Here is a 15,480-nt window from a genome sequence, read left to right as displayed (position 1 = left end):
TCAGAGTAGCTCTTGGAAGAACACAGAGCTGGGACCATCACCTCCATTAACAGATATGGGGGACTTGCTCACAAGTCTCACATTAGCCCTTTTCGTGGTTAAAAGAGCAGAAACCACGACCACATGCTCTGGTCCAAAGGCCAGATTTCTTCTTCCAGAAACCTAGTCTTGCCTTTCTGCGAAGGTGCACAAATGTCAGCAGCTCTCAAAGTTACAAATCTCATCATCTTCAAAACAATTAATTTCAAGGGTTTATTCTGAGCCAACACTCTGAAAAAGACAGGCCTGCTCTGGATATCAGAAGCTGATTGGATCTTTCCTCTACCCTCCTTTTTTATACTTGGATCCGAGACTATTTGGAATAACTTCTGGTGAAAAGCTTAATCATTAAAAAAAAAAAAAATCTCAAAAATGCAGAGGCTGTACTTGAGAACTCTCTGCTTTCACTGACATCCTGTATGTTTCAGTTGAATAATGTTGGTACCTAATTCTACCTCTATTTTAAATCCACAAATGGGTTATATTTTCACCTTCTAGTTTAAATACATTTCGAATGTGTCGGTATCATTGCTTCTACTCCAGATTAATAGGATCAGCCAAAAGGATGCCTGACATTTTTGTTGCTATAGAAACTGGTCCTGATGTTACACAGCTTGCCTTTCTCCTATTTTGCCATACATCTATCCAGCTATTGAACACAGACATCTTTTTGTTTCACAAGGAATTACATTAAAAAATTAAGCCATAATTTCATCCTGGGTTAGTCCCCATTCTGTCGAAAAGAGTATTAAATAACATTAAGAAGCATCTGAAAGAAAGTGGGAATTGTTGATAACATTGCTTGATAGCTTATGAGCCTCCCAGACAGAAAGAGAACACAAGTTGAGCAAATTATCCCACATCCTAAATCCGTGTTCTTTCCTGCTGGAGTTAAGTACTTCAAAGATTTTCCTTAGCGACCTCTAAGCCAAGGTAAGACATTCTACCTTACTTAGCCTGTGAGCAACCAAAGAAAGCAGACTCCTTCTCTCCCTCCCACTCACCCACCCCCACACGCATTCACAAAATAGTTTCTGGACAGCTGTTTCCTTAAATATGTCATCAACATCCTCCAACATATCACCTCCATTGTACACTGAAATTCCTTTTCCACAGATGCACCATCGCCCCCAGAGAAAACCTCTCACTCAGAATTAAGATGTAAAGTCTCAGCACTTAACGATGTAGCCAGCACGTATGGCTGGTGCCAGAAGGTACACTCAAGAAGCAAAAGATAGAGGGAATGACAAAAAATAAAAAGCAGCACACTGGGAGACACAGCTTCTCCAACCCCTATAATGACTGATGTTTATCAAAAGCAGATGCAATAAGCAGCTCTCTAATTGGCAGGATCCAAACTGTCAGATGTCCATTTGTCACAGCTATGATGGCAGTGGCAAGTTATGCATTTGAGTGAATTTCTCCCTTTCCCATTACAGGTTTAAATAAAAAGTTCACAACCAGTTAGGAGGCATGGATGACCAAAGGGACAGATTCCTTAGGCAGCTCTCCAGGTTATCAAACTCAAGAAACTTAAGTGATGCATTTAATTTGGAAACCAAGTGGGATTTATGAGTAGTATATGGATTGAGAGAAAACACAAGAAGGGCTTTCTCACTTGATGGAATATGGAACTTAACCCACAGGTCAGACACAGAGGAGTCTAATGAGGTCAAGTCTATTTTGTACCAAGAGTCAGGAAAGAAGCAGAACTGCCAGCAGCCTTTCTATCATAAGTCAAAAAAAAAAAAAAAACAGGTTTGGAGCTTGGAATTGACAAATATACACTGCTATATTTAAAACAGAAATCAACAAGAGTCTACTGTATAGCATAAGGAATGCTGCTCAACATAATAACCTAAATGGGAAAAGAATGTGAAAAAGAATCGATACTTGGATATGTATAAATGCATCACTTTGCTGTACACCTGAAACTAACACAATATAGTTTCTCAACTGTGCTCCAATATAAAATAAAAATTAAAAGAAAATGAGATAATCACAAAAAACAGGGTTATAAAATCAAACCAAAATCAAATCAATAAAGTGAGTGTTACTATACCATCATACACACACACAAAAAAATAAACAAAAATCCAAGAGTATATGTCACACTTTTCTTGTGTTTCAGAGAGTAAATTTGCATAGAGGAAAAGACCCAGAAAAAAAATATTAACTAAGTCTCTGTTATATGGTGATACTTTCATGGGGATTTAATAACTATGATCTTATTAAATTTTCACAATTTCTATGAGGCTGAGGTTATCCTCAAATCCACTTTACAGATGAGGCTGCTGAGGTTCAGCAAGGGCTAAATCTTGTTCCTAACACCAAGCTTCTTTAGTGTGGCAGAACTGGAAAGTGGAATGGCCAACAGCGGAGTCAGTGACCATTTTTTGGAGTTTGCATATATAATCTACTAGAGACCTCTTCAAAAAAACTGGACTAGATATATCTTCAAGAAAATTAGCGATACCAGGGGACATTTCATGCAAAGACAGGTGGAAAAAAAAAAAAAAGGACAGAAATGGTATGGACCTAACAGAAGCAGAAGATATTAAGAAGAGGTGGCAAGAATACACAGAACTATACAAAAGAGATCTTAATGACCCAGATAACCACAATGGTGTGATCTCTCACATAGAGCTGGACATTTTGAGTACAAAGTCAAGTAAGTTGTAGAAAACATCACTATGAACAAAGCTAGTGAAGGCGATGGAATTCCAGCTGAGCTATTTCAAATCCTAAAAGATGATGCTGTTAAAGTGCTTTACTCAATATGCCAGCAAATTTGGAAAACTCAGCAGTGTCCAAAGGACTGGAAAAGGTCAGTTTTCATTCCAATCCCAAAGAAAGGCAATGCCAAAGAAGGCTCAAACTACTGCATAATTGTACTCATTTAACATGCTAGCAAAAAAATGCCCAAAATTCTCCAAGCTAGGCTTCAACAGTACATGAACTGAGAACTTCCAGACATTCAACTTGGATTTAGAAAAGGCAGAGGAACCAGATATCAAATTGCCAACATCCACCAGATCATAGAAGAGGCAAGAGAATTCCAGAACATCTACTTCTGCTTCATTGACTATGCTAAAGCCTTTGACTGTGTGGATTACAACAGATTGTGGAAAATTCTTCAAGAGATGGGACTATCAGACCACCTTACCTGCCTCCTGAGAAATCTGTATGCAGGTCAAGAAGCAACAGATAGAACCAGACATGGAACAATGGACTGGTTCCAAACTGGAAAGGAGTACGTCAAGGCTGTATATTTTCATCCTGCTTATTTAACTTATATGCAGAGTACATGATGTGACATGGTGGGCTAGATGAAGCACAGTTGGAATCAAGATTGCCGGGAGAAATACCAATAACCTCAGATATGCAGATGATACAACACTTATGGCAGAAAGTGAAGAGAAACTAAAGAGCCTCTTGATGAAGGTGAGAGAGGAGAGTCAAAAAGCTGGCTTAAAACTCAACATTCAAAAAACTAAGATCATGGCATCTGATCCCATCACTTCATGGCAAATAGATGGGAAAACAATGGAAACAGTGACAGACTTTCTTTTTTTGGGCTCCAAAATCACTGAAGATGGTGACTGCAACCATGAAATTAAAAGATGCTTGCTCCTTGGAAGAAAAGCTATGACAAACCTAGATAGTGTATTAAAAAGCAGAAATATTACCTTGCTGACAAAGGTTCACCTAGTCAAAGCTATGGTTTTTCCAGCAGTCATGTATGGATTTGAGAGTGGGGCCAAAAAGAAGGCTGATCACTGAAGAATTGATGTTTTTAAACTGTGGTGTTGGAGAAGACTCTTGAGAGTCCCTTGGACTGCAAGAAGATCCAACCAGTTAATCATAAAGGAAATCAGTCCTGAATATTCATTGGAAGGACTGATGTGAAGCTGAAGCTCCAATACTTTGGCCACATGATGCAAAGAGCTGACTAATTGGAAAAGACCCTGATGCTGGGAAAGACTGAAGACAGGAGGAGAAGGGGATGGCAGAGCATGAGATGGTTGGATGGTATCACCGACTCAATGGACATAAGTTTGAAAAGGTTCTGGGAGGTGGTGAAGGACTGGGAACCCTGGCGTGCTGCAGTCCATGGGGTCACAAAGAGTCGGACATAATTGAGCGAATGAACAACAACAACAGTAACATATATAAGCTACACAAAATGCAACATGTTCTACCTAAAGTATAATGCCCATGGAAGCAAGCTAGCTTTGCCCCAGCCACCACCCCCAGGGAAATATTAAACAGTATTGGACAGGAAGGATCATGCTGGCCATGTTAATTAGCAATGGATGATGATTTTAGTTGGGGTTTCCCTGGTGGCTCAGTGTAGAGAATCTGTCTGCCAATACAGGAGATGTGGGTTCAGTTTCTGGGTTGGGAAGATCCCCTGGAGAAGGAAATGGCAACCCACTCTAGTATTCTTGACTGAGAAATTCCATGGACAGAGGAGCCTGGTGGGATACAATCCATTGGACTGCAGAAGAGTTGGACACAGCTTAGTGACTAAAGAACAACAACATGGTTTTAGTTGAGAATCTACAAGTAGGACATGTATTGCCAAAGGGGAATGCTGATGGGGCATGGAAGTAGCAGTGAAGACCACAGAATAACAGGTTGTCTGGACAGAGCCACACTGGGTAAGTGTTCTTCAAAGTGCTGCTGCTCCTGATGCTAAGTCGCTTCAGTCATATCCGACTCTGTGTAACCCCATAGATGGCAGCCCACCAGGCTCCTCTGTCCCTGGGATTCTCCAGGCAAGAATACTGGAGTGGGGTGCCATTTCCTTCAAAGTGAAGGATGTGCAAAAGTAACCTAAGAGCTCCAGGTGTATCTTTTATAAGTAGGGTCACAATGTAATCTATCATTTAAACCAAGACTCTTTCTGATAATGAAAGGAGACACAACTAATAATTTATAGATGAATAATAAGTATATGCAGATATGCAGATGACACCACCCTTATGGCAGAAAGTGAAGAAAAACTAAAGAGCCTCTTGATGAAAGTGAAAGAGGAGAGTGGCAAAGTTGGCTTAAAGCTCAATATTCAGAAAATGAAGATCATGGCATCTGGTCCCATCACTTCCTGGCAAATGGATGGGGAAACAGTGGAAACAGTGTCAGACTTTATTTTTTGGGGGCTCCAAAATCACTGCAGATGGTGACTGCAGCCATGAAATTAAAAGACACTTACTCCTTGGAAGGAAAGTTATGACCAACCTAGATAGCATATTGAAAAGCAGAGAATTACTTTGTCAACTAAGGTCCGTCTAGTCAAGGCTATGATTTTTCCAGTGGCCATGTATGGATGTGAGAGTTGGACTGTGAAGAAAGCTGAGCACTGAAGAATTGATGCTTTTGAACTGTGGTGCTGGAGAAGACTCTTGAGAGTCCCTTGGACTGCAAAGAGATCCAACCAGTCCATTCTGAAGGAGATCAGCCCTGGGATTTCTTTGGAAGGAATGATGCTAAAGCTGAAACTCCAGTACTTTGGCTACCTCATGTGAAGAGTTGACTCATTGGAAAAGACTCTGATGCTGGGAGGGATTGGGGGCAGGAGGAGAAGGGGATGGCAGAGGATGAGATGATTGGATGGCATCACTGACTTGATGGACATGAGTTTGAGTGAACTCCGGGAGTTGGTGATGGACAGGGAGGCCTGGCATGCTGCAATTCATGGGGTCGCAAAGAGTCGGACACAACTGAGCAACTGAACTGAACTGAACTGAATAAGCATAAACTGAGACTTTTCTGAACAAATCCAGAAGGATGCTGATCCTATTTATAAGGTAGTTACATGTAAGTACAGATGTTAAATTAAATGGGTCTTGAGAATAGGCTAAAAGCTGTCACTCTCGAAATATTAGTCATTCAAGCAAAGTTTTGATTTTAAAAGGTTACTATTATTCAAGACAATGCAAGCCACAGATATAAAGTTTAACTCTTCTTGTAGCCACAGTTAAGAAATAAAAATAAACTGGTGAAATTAATTTTAATAAAATATTTGCTTTTGTGCAGTATTCCTAAATCATTATCATTTCAGTATATAATCAATATGAACAGACTGTTAATGTTTGCATTCTTATTCTCCAACCACATCTTGGAGAATAAGTAGATTTTGAATATGCTGAGATAGAGAGCTCCCAGAAGGAGAGGAGAGAAAAAGACTCCTATGCTTTCCACGTAGAATGAAGAAATGATGCCAAAATTTTGTTTAAAGGTGAGAACCACATATTTCCAGCTCTACTGATACATATTGACATATAAGAACTACAAGGTTTTAAACAAGTGGAGGGGATTCTAAACCTGGGTTGGAGGGAAAGGTGATGAGTGAGAGGTGGGACTCAGAGGAAGAGATGAGGGGGAGATGGCACACAGATCCTGGGAAGTGAGCATGAGGGTCTTCATAATGAAAGAAAGCTGAACCTCGGGGGAGGAAGACAAGGTGATGCACCTGCAGAAGACAGAAGAACACATACTGCACTTTTTGACCAGAAAGAGAATAAAACAGTACCTGGATTACTCCTGGAGCTGCCTGAGGTCTGAGCACACAATCTTTTATTCCCAGTGTGCAGCACAGTGCCCAGTGCAGTTTAGTCCAGTTCAGTCGCTCAGTCATGTCCAACTCTTTGCGACCTTTGCCAGGCCTCCCTGTCCATCATCAACTCCTGGAGTTTACCAAACTCATGTCCATTGAGTCGCTGATGCCATCCAACCATCTCATCCTCTGTCGTCCCCTTCTCCTCTTTATAGTCCAACTCTCACATCCATATATGACCACTGGAAAAACCATAGCCTTGACTAGACAGACCTTTGTTGACAAAGTAATGTCTCTGCTTTTTAATATGCTATCTAGGTTGGTCATAACTTTCCTTACAAGGAGCAAGCATCTTTTAATTTCGTGGCTGCAATCACCATCTGCAGTTATTTTGGAGCCCCCAAAAATAGTCAGCCACAGTGCAGACTGTGTACTTAGTAAAGCTGTAGTAACGCCATAACTCTTGGGTGGATCAGTCTCCAGGTTCTGATGTGTACAAGGAAAGTGGCCTGGAATGAAGGGCAGGTAAGTACCATCTGTGGGACACCTCCACATTCTAGGACCAAATGAACTGTGTCTTATCATATACAATGACACTGAGGTTGGAAATGTTGGTCCCACTTTAAGGATGAGAAGGCAGAGGCCAAAAATGGTCAATTACCTTGTCAAAGGCCTTCCCAGCTAGGAACTGTCAAAGCTGGGATTTGAACTTAGGACTATTTGCTTATGAACCCTGTGCTGTTTCTATGATACCACTGCTGTCTAGCCAGTCAGTGACTTTCTTTTGAGAATAATAATAACAGTAATAATAATAACAGTGATGATGCTGATGCTGTTCATAGCTCATACATAGTTCTATATCACTTGCTAAGTTTCTGGCACGGTTCCAAACATTTACTCTACATTAATTCATTTAGTCCACATAATCACCCCAGGAGGTAGATGCTATCATTATCTCCATGTTACAGAGGAAGCTGAGGCACAGAGAATTTAAGCCACTTGCCAGAGGTCACACAGAAGATGAGTGGCTAAGCTGGGATTGCAAGCTTGGTTGCTTGGTTCAAGAGTCCACAGCTTCACCTCTCCTCCCCCAGTACCTACAAGGGAAGGTTTTGCTATATGGTATAAATGTAGTCCAGAGAAGGCAATGGCACCCCACTCTAGTACTCTTACCTGGAAAAGCCCATGGCGGAGGAGCCTGGTAGGCTGCAGTCCATGGGGTCGCAAAGAGTTGGACACAACTGAGTGACTTCACTTTCACTTTTCACTTTCACACATTGGAGAAGGACATGGCCACCCACTCCAGTATTCTTGCCTGGAGAATCCCAGGGACAGAGGAGCCTGGTGGGTTGCCGTCTATGGGGTTGCACAGAGTCGGACACAACTGAAGCGACTTAGCAGCAGCATAAATGTAGTCAGGCTTCTCTAGTGGCTCAGTTGGCAAAGCATCTGCCTGCAATGCAGGAGACCCAGGTTCAATCCCTGAGTCTGGAAGACCCCCTGGGGAAGGAAATGGCAACCCACTCCAGTACACTTGCCTGGAGAATTCCATGGACAGAGGAGCTGGGCAGGCTATAGTCCATGGGATTGCAAAGAGTCGGACATAACTGTGTGTCTAACTTTGACTTTCATAAATTTGGTCAAGTTGTAGGACAGAAGATAGGAATTTGCCTTGGATATTGAAGTACAAGGTCTTGTTCCTGGGACTACGGTTGATTACTTTTCAAATCTGACTCATTGTTCTTCCAGGATGTGACTTAGAGAAATAGGTCATCCAAGTCGTGTTACTTCAAAACAGGTTGAGAGCCTCATTACTGACTGGGGTGTGACATGTGCAGATATTCTCAGCACAAGATTTATATTTGACCTCAATAATAGCAGGGGCTTCTCTAATAGCTTAGTTGGTAAAGAATCCTCCTGCAATGAAGGAGACCCCAGTTCAACTCCTGGGTCTGGAAGATGCTGGAGAAGGGATAGGCTACCCACTCCAGTATTCTCGGGCTTTCCTTGTGGCTCAACTGGTAAAGAATCTGCCTGCAACATGGGACACTTGGGTTGGATCCCTGGGTTGGGAAGATCCCCTGGAGAAGGGAACGACTACCCACTCCAGTATTCTGACCTGGAGAATTCCCTGGACTGTATAGTCCATGGGGTTGCAAACAGTCAGACAGGAATGAGTGACTTTCACACACAATTCAATAATAGCATGTACAGAGACTGAGAGATACCAGATATTCAGTAGCATCCTGCCTGAAGCCAACAGTAGGCTGTGCCTCTTAACCAATAGCATAGCATAACCTCAGAAAAAACAAATATTTATTCCTCGAGTCAGTCATTCATTGCCTCAGCTAATATTTATGGCTTTCATCCCCAGCACTAGCCAGCAGAGAGAGCTTTGTCGAGCTTCAGGGATTCCAGCAGCAGCCAGGTGGAAGAGCTGTAAAATTTTCAGGCAAAATCCACCACTTTAGAATGGGAGAAGGAGCTGACAGGTGACCTGCCTGGAGGAGAACGTGGCTGACCTCAGGCTGACAAGTGGTCTAAAGGAGCACCTTCCATGAGGGAGTCATATATCAACCAGGATGGACTGGGGAAAGGAAAGGTCTACTCTGGGATTAGTGTTCTTATAGTCACTGAGCTCTGTGACTTCAGACAAGGCATTTAACTGTTCCAGGTCTCAGTTTCTGAGAGTAACATGGAGAGGCTGACTCAGTTTCATTCAAGATACTTCCAGTTCTATGCTAAAGCTATTCAATTTCATTCCCACTCCCAAACAAGGCCAGGATTCTAAGAATCCCAGGCTAAGTCTGAGCTTATGGCTCCTGGCTTGCCCAGAAGGGAGACTCACATCTCCACCATCTCTGCAGACGTGCATCCAGCCTGAGACGGTAGATTTTGGATGTTCAAGGGCAACTTATTTTGTCAACTCTCAAATTCAAAAGTATTACTCTTCGAGAGAGTTTTGCCTATAATCCAGTAGAGAGCAATAAATGAAAACATTGGAGGAGGCAGGGCTTTGCTGAGGAAGGAGCATGGGACAATAGGAAGAACTGAAGTTATCAGGTGGGTCACAAGTTTGTTTGGGTTTTTTCTTAAGATGTTATGGACAACCTTGAATGAACTTTTTGGCCAACCCAATCGATGGTGAAAGTATTTGAATGCTTCATTGAGTTGAGACCTTTGGATTTTATTTTGTAAAAGATGACATGTCCTCACAAGTGCTTATGCCATGGAGGGGGTGACTTGAATGTGTTTTAGAATAAAAGATCTGGTAGCAGGGCAGAAGTTGGACTGGAGAATGGAGACACTTTACTCTCCCATTCACTCACTCACTTACTGTAGTACAATTATCTATATCTTCAATAAATATTTGTTGATTAAATAAGTGACCATTTGGTCACCAGAAAAAATTAGTTTCTTCCTTAGGCATTTTGCTCCTAGGACCTGGTGTCCAGTAAACATGTAATTGCCCTAATGTGAGAGCTAATGTGAGAATGTTGTTCAGGTCAGGTCCCACAGCAGATGACGTAACAAGGAAAGGGTAAAGAAACATCATCTTGGGAAATGTGCTACCATTTCTGATTTCCTGGTTCTGACTTCCTCTTGGAATAATTTCACATGGCCAGCTGCATCAGCACGTTGAGTTATACAAGGTAGCTAGCTGTCGCACTGCAACAGGCATGACGTATCATTCCATTGATGCATGAAATTAAAAAGATGTGGCTTGCTAGAGATACAGCAGATAAACCAAACTTGCTTCTCAGCCCATCTACTTTTATTCACACAGGAAAATCTCAGAAGAAGAAAACGAAGAACCAGTCAGCCTGATTAACTGACCATAGACTGGTGCCAATAAACAGTTTCATGCCATCCACAGTTAACAAAGTGGGGGTGTTGGATATTTATTGAGTTCCTACTATGTGCTTGGCATGCTAGCAGATGCGATGGGTAGAGGAATAAATGAAATCCACTGAATATCAGAGAAGAGGCATCTTATCCAACCTGAAAACATCAGGCAAAGCTTCTTGGTAGAAGTAATGCCTAACCTGAAAGTTGAAGGGAAACTAGGAATTCACCAAGAAGCAGAAAAGGGAAAAAGCAGGGCAGGTATGCAGAGGTGGTGGCCAGGGTTGGGCAGGTTGGGGTGGGGAGCAAGACTCCCCACTTCCTGCACCAGGACGGAGCTTTTGCTACGGACGTCGCTACCCAGGGCTCCAACATGGACAGCGAATTTCTGCCAGAAGGTGAAGAGACACAGTGAGCAGGCGTCAGAGCAGATGTGGCAAGTGCATGGGGTTAATCAAGCATTCTGCAGCCAGGAAGAGAAATAAATGCCCCCAGGGCAATACTGGCAGCAGCTGGCAGGAGATGGCACAGAGTCAAACTTTGTCCTCCTGGAATAAGAGCTGCTCTGCCACTCGGAGGACTGGAAGCACTCGCCCAGCACTCCTCTCTGGACCCTCCTTGTTACAGAAAGGGCAATAGAAAGGGGGAAGGGCAAAAAATTAGTAACAGTGTCACTGATCTGCAATAAAGAAAGTAATCAATAATCATTCTATGAAGGAAAAGGAGAGACGGAGAAGATGGCTATTTGGTAATTTGATGGTTTCTATTTGCTTCTCTGTCTTTGATTTTACAGTTGGGAAGGATGTGAGTGTTATTACATGGCAATGAGGTTGCTATGGTAACTCCTTATTGTTTAATATAAGACTAGCTAAATCTTAGATAAGTTACTGGGAGAAAAATTAATGCTGCCAAAGGCCAGTTTCAGTTTTTTATTCTTTTTTGTGTCTGTAATGTTTCTGCCTGTTTCCCCTTCATAATCTACCCTTCTCCTAGGACATCAAACACATGTCAGGATGAAGGATGGCTTCAGTCATTATTGAAGGGATCCTCTACCATAGAAAACCAACCAGAACCCAGCGGTCAAGGGGAAAAAGGTCAATAAAAGAGGTGACTGTCTGGACCCAGGAGAATTTAAGAGGTGGCTCAACCCTAACTTTGCTGGCCAACGTATCTATGCTTGAATTCCAGCTTGGCTATGTACCCATTCTGTGACCATGGGCAATGAAACTTTCTGGACTGGTTTCTTAATCTTCAAAAATAAGGAAAATGATGACATCCATCTCATTGAGTTTTGTTGGGAAAAATAAATTGCCTGGAAAATCTCAGGGACAGAGGAGACTGGTGGGCTACAGTCCACGGGATCACAAAAAAATTGGACACAACTGAGCAACTGAGCACATACAGACAGAGGCAGTATTTAGTGCTCAATAATTAGCTATTATTTTTTCTCTTTTCCTTCTCCTCCAATTTTGATAATGATAATGACGATGATGGCAATGACTATTGTCTTTTTAATACATTAAGGTCTAGTTTCAAATCCATGTCTTCCAACTTCCCTTACTTCCCTATAACACACAAAGCTTGCTTCTCTAGGCATTGCCTTTGGTCTGCTTTTAGGTGACACAAGGTGGGCACTAGGTTGGGGGCGAGGAAGTAGAGAATAGGGAGTCACTGACAAGTCACAGGAGCTTGCTTTGCCCCAGATCCTAGGCCAGGCCCTAATTTGCATTATCTTCCGGTGTTACAACATTCCAGTGATGTAAGTGTGGTTCTCTCCATTATACAGAGGAAGAAACTGAAGCTTGGAGAGTTTTACTACTTGGCTGTTGTTCCCACAGCTTACACATGGTAGCTCTGCAGACATTTGATTTCAAAACCCATACTTTTTCACAGCCATTCTGAGCATCCATTTTTTATGGGTTTTCTTCTGATGCATTTCTATCTTATCTTCCCTGCCCAGCAATCCTGGGAATCGGAAGAGGGCCTTCATTTCTTCTTTTTTGTGTTCTACCCTTTCATGTGTTCCAGCCATAGCACATAGGATAGACTCAACTAAAGCCTGTTGACTGAGGTATTAGAATCAAGTTAAAGAAAAAAAAAAAAAAATGAGACAAGAAAAACAGATGCAGCCTTGTCTGACGGCAGAGACTGACATGGCTAACGTATTGAGTCTTAGATTTCAAATGACAGCAAGGATACAGAGACAAAAAAGTATCAAAATTCTGACATAACTGACAATCAGGGAAAAACAAAGGCTATGAAACTAGTGGTTAGAATAAAGCAGGTGAAGTCTGAAGAAAACTAATTAACTTTCCAATTATGTCAGAAGTTGTAAATTATAAGTTTTCGCACCGTTAGAAAGGAGGCTGCGGGGAAAGGATGACAAACCCGAGGTTTCAATAACGCCAGAGAACACATAACTTTCATTAATAGGCAGCTCTGGCGGTAATATTATAAAAAGCATTCTGGTTTCCTGAAATTCCCTTGTAATGAATGGCTTCTCAATTCAATAATTTTATTTCAGTTAATCTATCACCTTGAAAGCACATGCTAAGGAAGCCTAGCAGAGCGCTCTTTTGGATAATTTAATAAATGTTTCATTTTTTCTCAACTCCCCCCTGCCTCAAGTGATAACCTTGTTAGAGCAATAGCCTTAAACCACAGACAAGAGGTCCACTCACAGCGTCTGCAGTGAGCCTTGTTCTTCTCTCTGCAAGTTGCATGAAAACTTTAAGAAGTGAATGGTTAAAATGTGTTTCGTGATTGACTAGCAATTTTATTAATATATTCAAATTTTCACTTAGGAAAATTATGTATGAAGTATGAAAATCTTGACAATTTCAGCATTAGATAGGTGAAAGTATCTTGTGGCTTTAAAGCCTCACAGAACTGAGCTTGGATTTGGGCTTGATCCCCACCTGCCTTCTGACTTTGAGGTCACAGGACCCCCATTTTTCTGTGTAGGATGAACAGAATAATGCCTGCTGCGTTTGAATGCTGCCGCTGCTGTTTAGTCTCTAAATTGTGTCTGACTTTTTGTGACCCCATGGACTGTAGCCCACGAGGCTCCTGTGTCCATGGAATTCCCCAGGCAAAAATACTAGAGTGGGTTACCATTTCCTTCTCCAGGGGAGCTCCAGGGATCAAACCCAAGTCTCCTGTGTCTCCTGCATCAACAGGCAGATTCTTTACCACTGAGCCACCTGGGAAGGCCCATATGAGTGCTATCATGCTGCAAAAAATTAATGCATGAGTGCTTGGTAGATTGTAGGCACTCAATCAATGGTTCTTTCATTAGTAAAAGTACCTTCAGCTTTTTTTCTTTTTCCCTGCACTACGCCACATGCAAGGTCTTAGTTCCCACACCAGGGATTGAACCCACACCCCCAAAAGTGGAAGCACGGAGACTTAGCTGCCAGACTGCCACTGAATTCCCAGTGTTCATTTTTTTTCAGCATCAAACATTGACTGAGCACTTCTTGCCAGATAATAGAGACTGTACTAGATGCCAGAGACTCAATATGAAAAAAACAGTCTCGAAGTCACTCACTGTCTCACTCTCTCTCTCTCTCCTCCTATCTCTTTGCTCAGCCTGCCCTCTTCAACCTAGAGATTCTTACCCTAGCTGAAGGTCTGTAAGTCCTTGGTAAAGATTTATTTCCAGTATAAGTAGTAATACTACAGCCCCAGTTGCTCTGTCTGACAATAATACAGTCCCTTACATGGATAAATACAGAAGATGCTTACACTCTTTTATCTTATGTGGGCAGAACTGTGTTACCACTGATAACAACAGCCTGCATTTTAGAAGGATGATACTTGGTTGATATCCTTTCTTTACAGGTTGGGAGGCTGAGATGCAGAGAGAGATGCCTAAATCTAACTCCCCAAGTCAAATGCTGTCCCACAATGCTTTCTCTACACTCTCTCCTTCTCTGCTGTGGGAACTGGACAGACAAAGACCAGAATCTAAGTTGTGAAGATGAGGAAACCAAGATGAGGGAGAGGAACTAACGTGCCTGTTATTAATGCTGTAAGTGACTGGTGGAGACAATATTAGAAACCAAGTGCTTTATCACTTGCAGAGTCTTATGGTCCCTCAGCTCACATGCGCCAGGAGGCACCATGAAACACTGGGCAACCTCTGAATAATAATAATACCGATAATGACGACAGCAGCCATCGGTTAACATGTACTTCCTCCCTCTCAAGTGCTGTTGAATGAGTGCTGGATCTCATTGGTCTTGGCAGCAATACTATAAGATAGGTATATTACTTTTCCCATCTATACACATGACTGAAAGACACAGATAGATAAAGAAACATTTCCAAAGCAACAGAGTAAGTATAGCCGGCATTTAAACCCAGGACGCTGGATGCCAAACTTGACCCTCTTCACTGCTTCACTAACTGTAATAGTTTGTCTTCCTAGGTATTGGCTCATGTATGTACATGGATCTGAGTATGTATATCTCCCCACACATTTGGGGGAAAAAAAAAAGATTTAGTCCTCTGTGCAGTAAAGAATTAACATGCAGGCCTGAGGCTGCTGTCTTTAAAGGATATGCTTGCAAGATTAGTCCCTGACTGATGACTGGGAACTTGGCTCTGAAAATGGTGCTTACATGTGAAGATTGGTCCACTGTACCTAGACTGTTAATGCAAATAATTGGGTTCATTCTCAATACCTGCTTTATTCCTTTGGAGACTGGACTTTTGTAGTTGTTAGGCAGAGAGTGCATATGTGACCAGCTCCTCAATAAAGCTCTTGGGCACTAAATCTCAAATGAGCTTCCTTGGACCAGAAACATCTTAACAAACATTGCTGCATTTTCACTGCTTGGGTAGAAAGCATTCTACGTGACTCCTCAAGGGATGGAGAGAAGTTAGGAAGACTGAACACAGATCCTTTCAAAGTCCACTAAGTTTTTCCCTTATTGATCCAGCTGTATCCTTGTTGCACCTCTATAAGAAGTCTTAGCTATATGGAGGACTATATGTGGAATCTTGTGAGTTCTCCTAGTGAATTAATG

At 42.0% G+C, this 15,480-nt stretch overlaps 1 protein-coding gene across 5 annotated transcripts in view; it reads right to left on the bottom strand.

The window, feature by feature from the left end:
• The window catches only part of DAB1 (DAB adaptor protein 1), a 1,339,715-nt gene that overhangs the window by 873,211 nt on the left and 451,024 nt on the right, over positions 1 to 15,480 (bottom strand). The window lies entirely within an intron of this gene.

Source organism: Bos taurus, chromosome 3 (genome assembly GCF_002263795.3).
Source record: "Bos taurus isolate L1 Dominette 01449 registration number 42190680 breed Hereford chromosome 3, ARS-UCD2.0, whole genome shotgun sequence".
Taxonomy (NCBI): domain Eukaryota; kingdom Metazoa; phylum Chordata; class Mammalia; order Artiodactyla; family Bovidae; genus Bos; species Bos taurus.
This window is presented reverse-complemented; position numbering and strand designations above follow the sequence as displayed.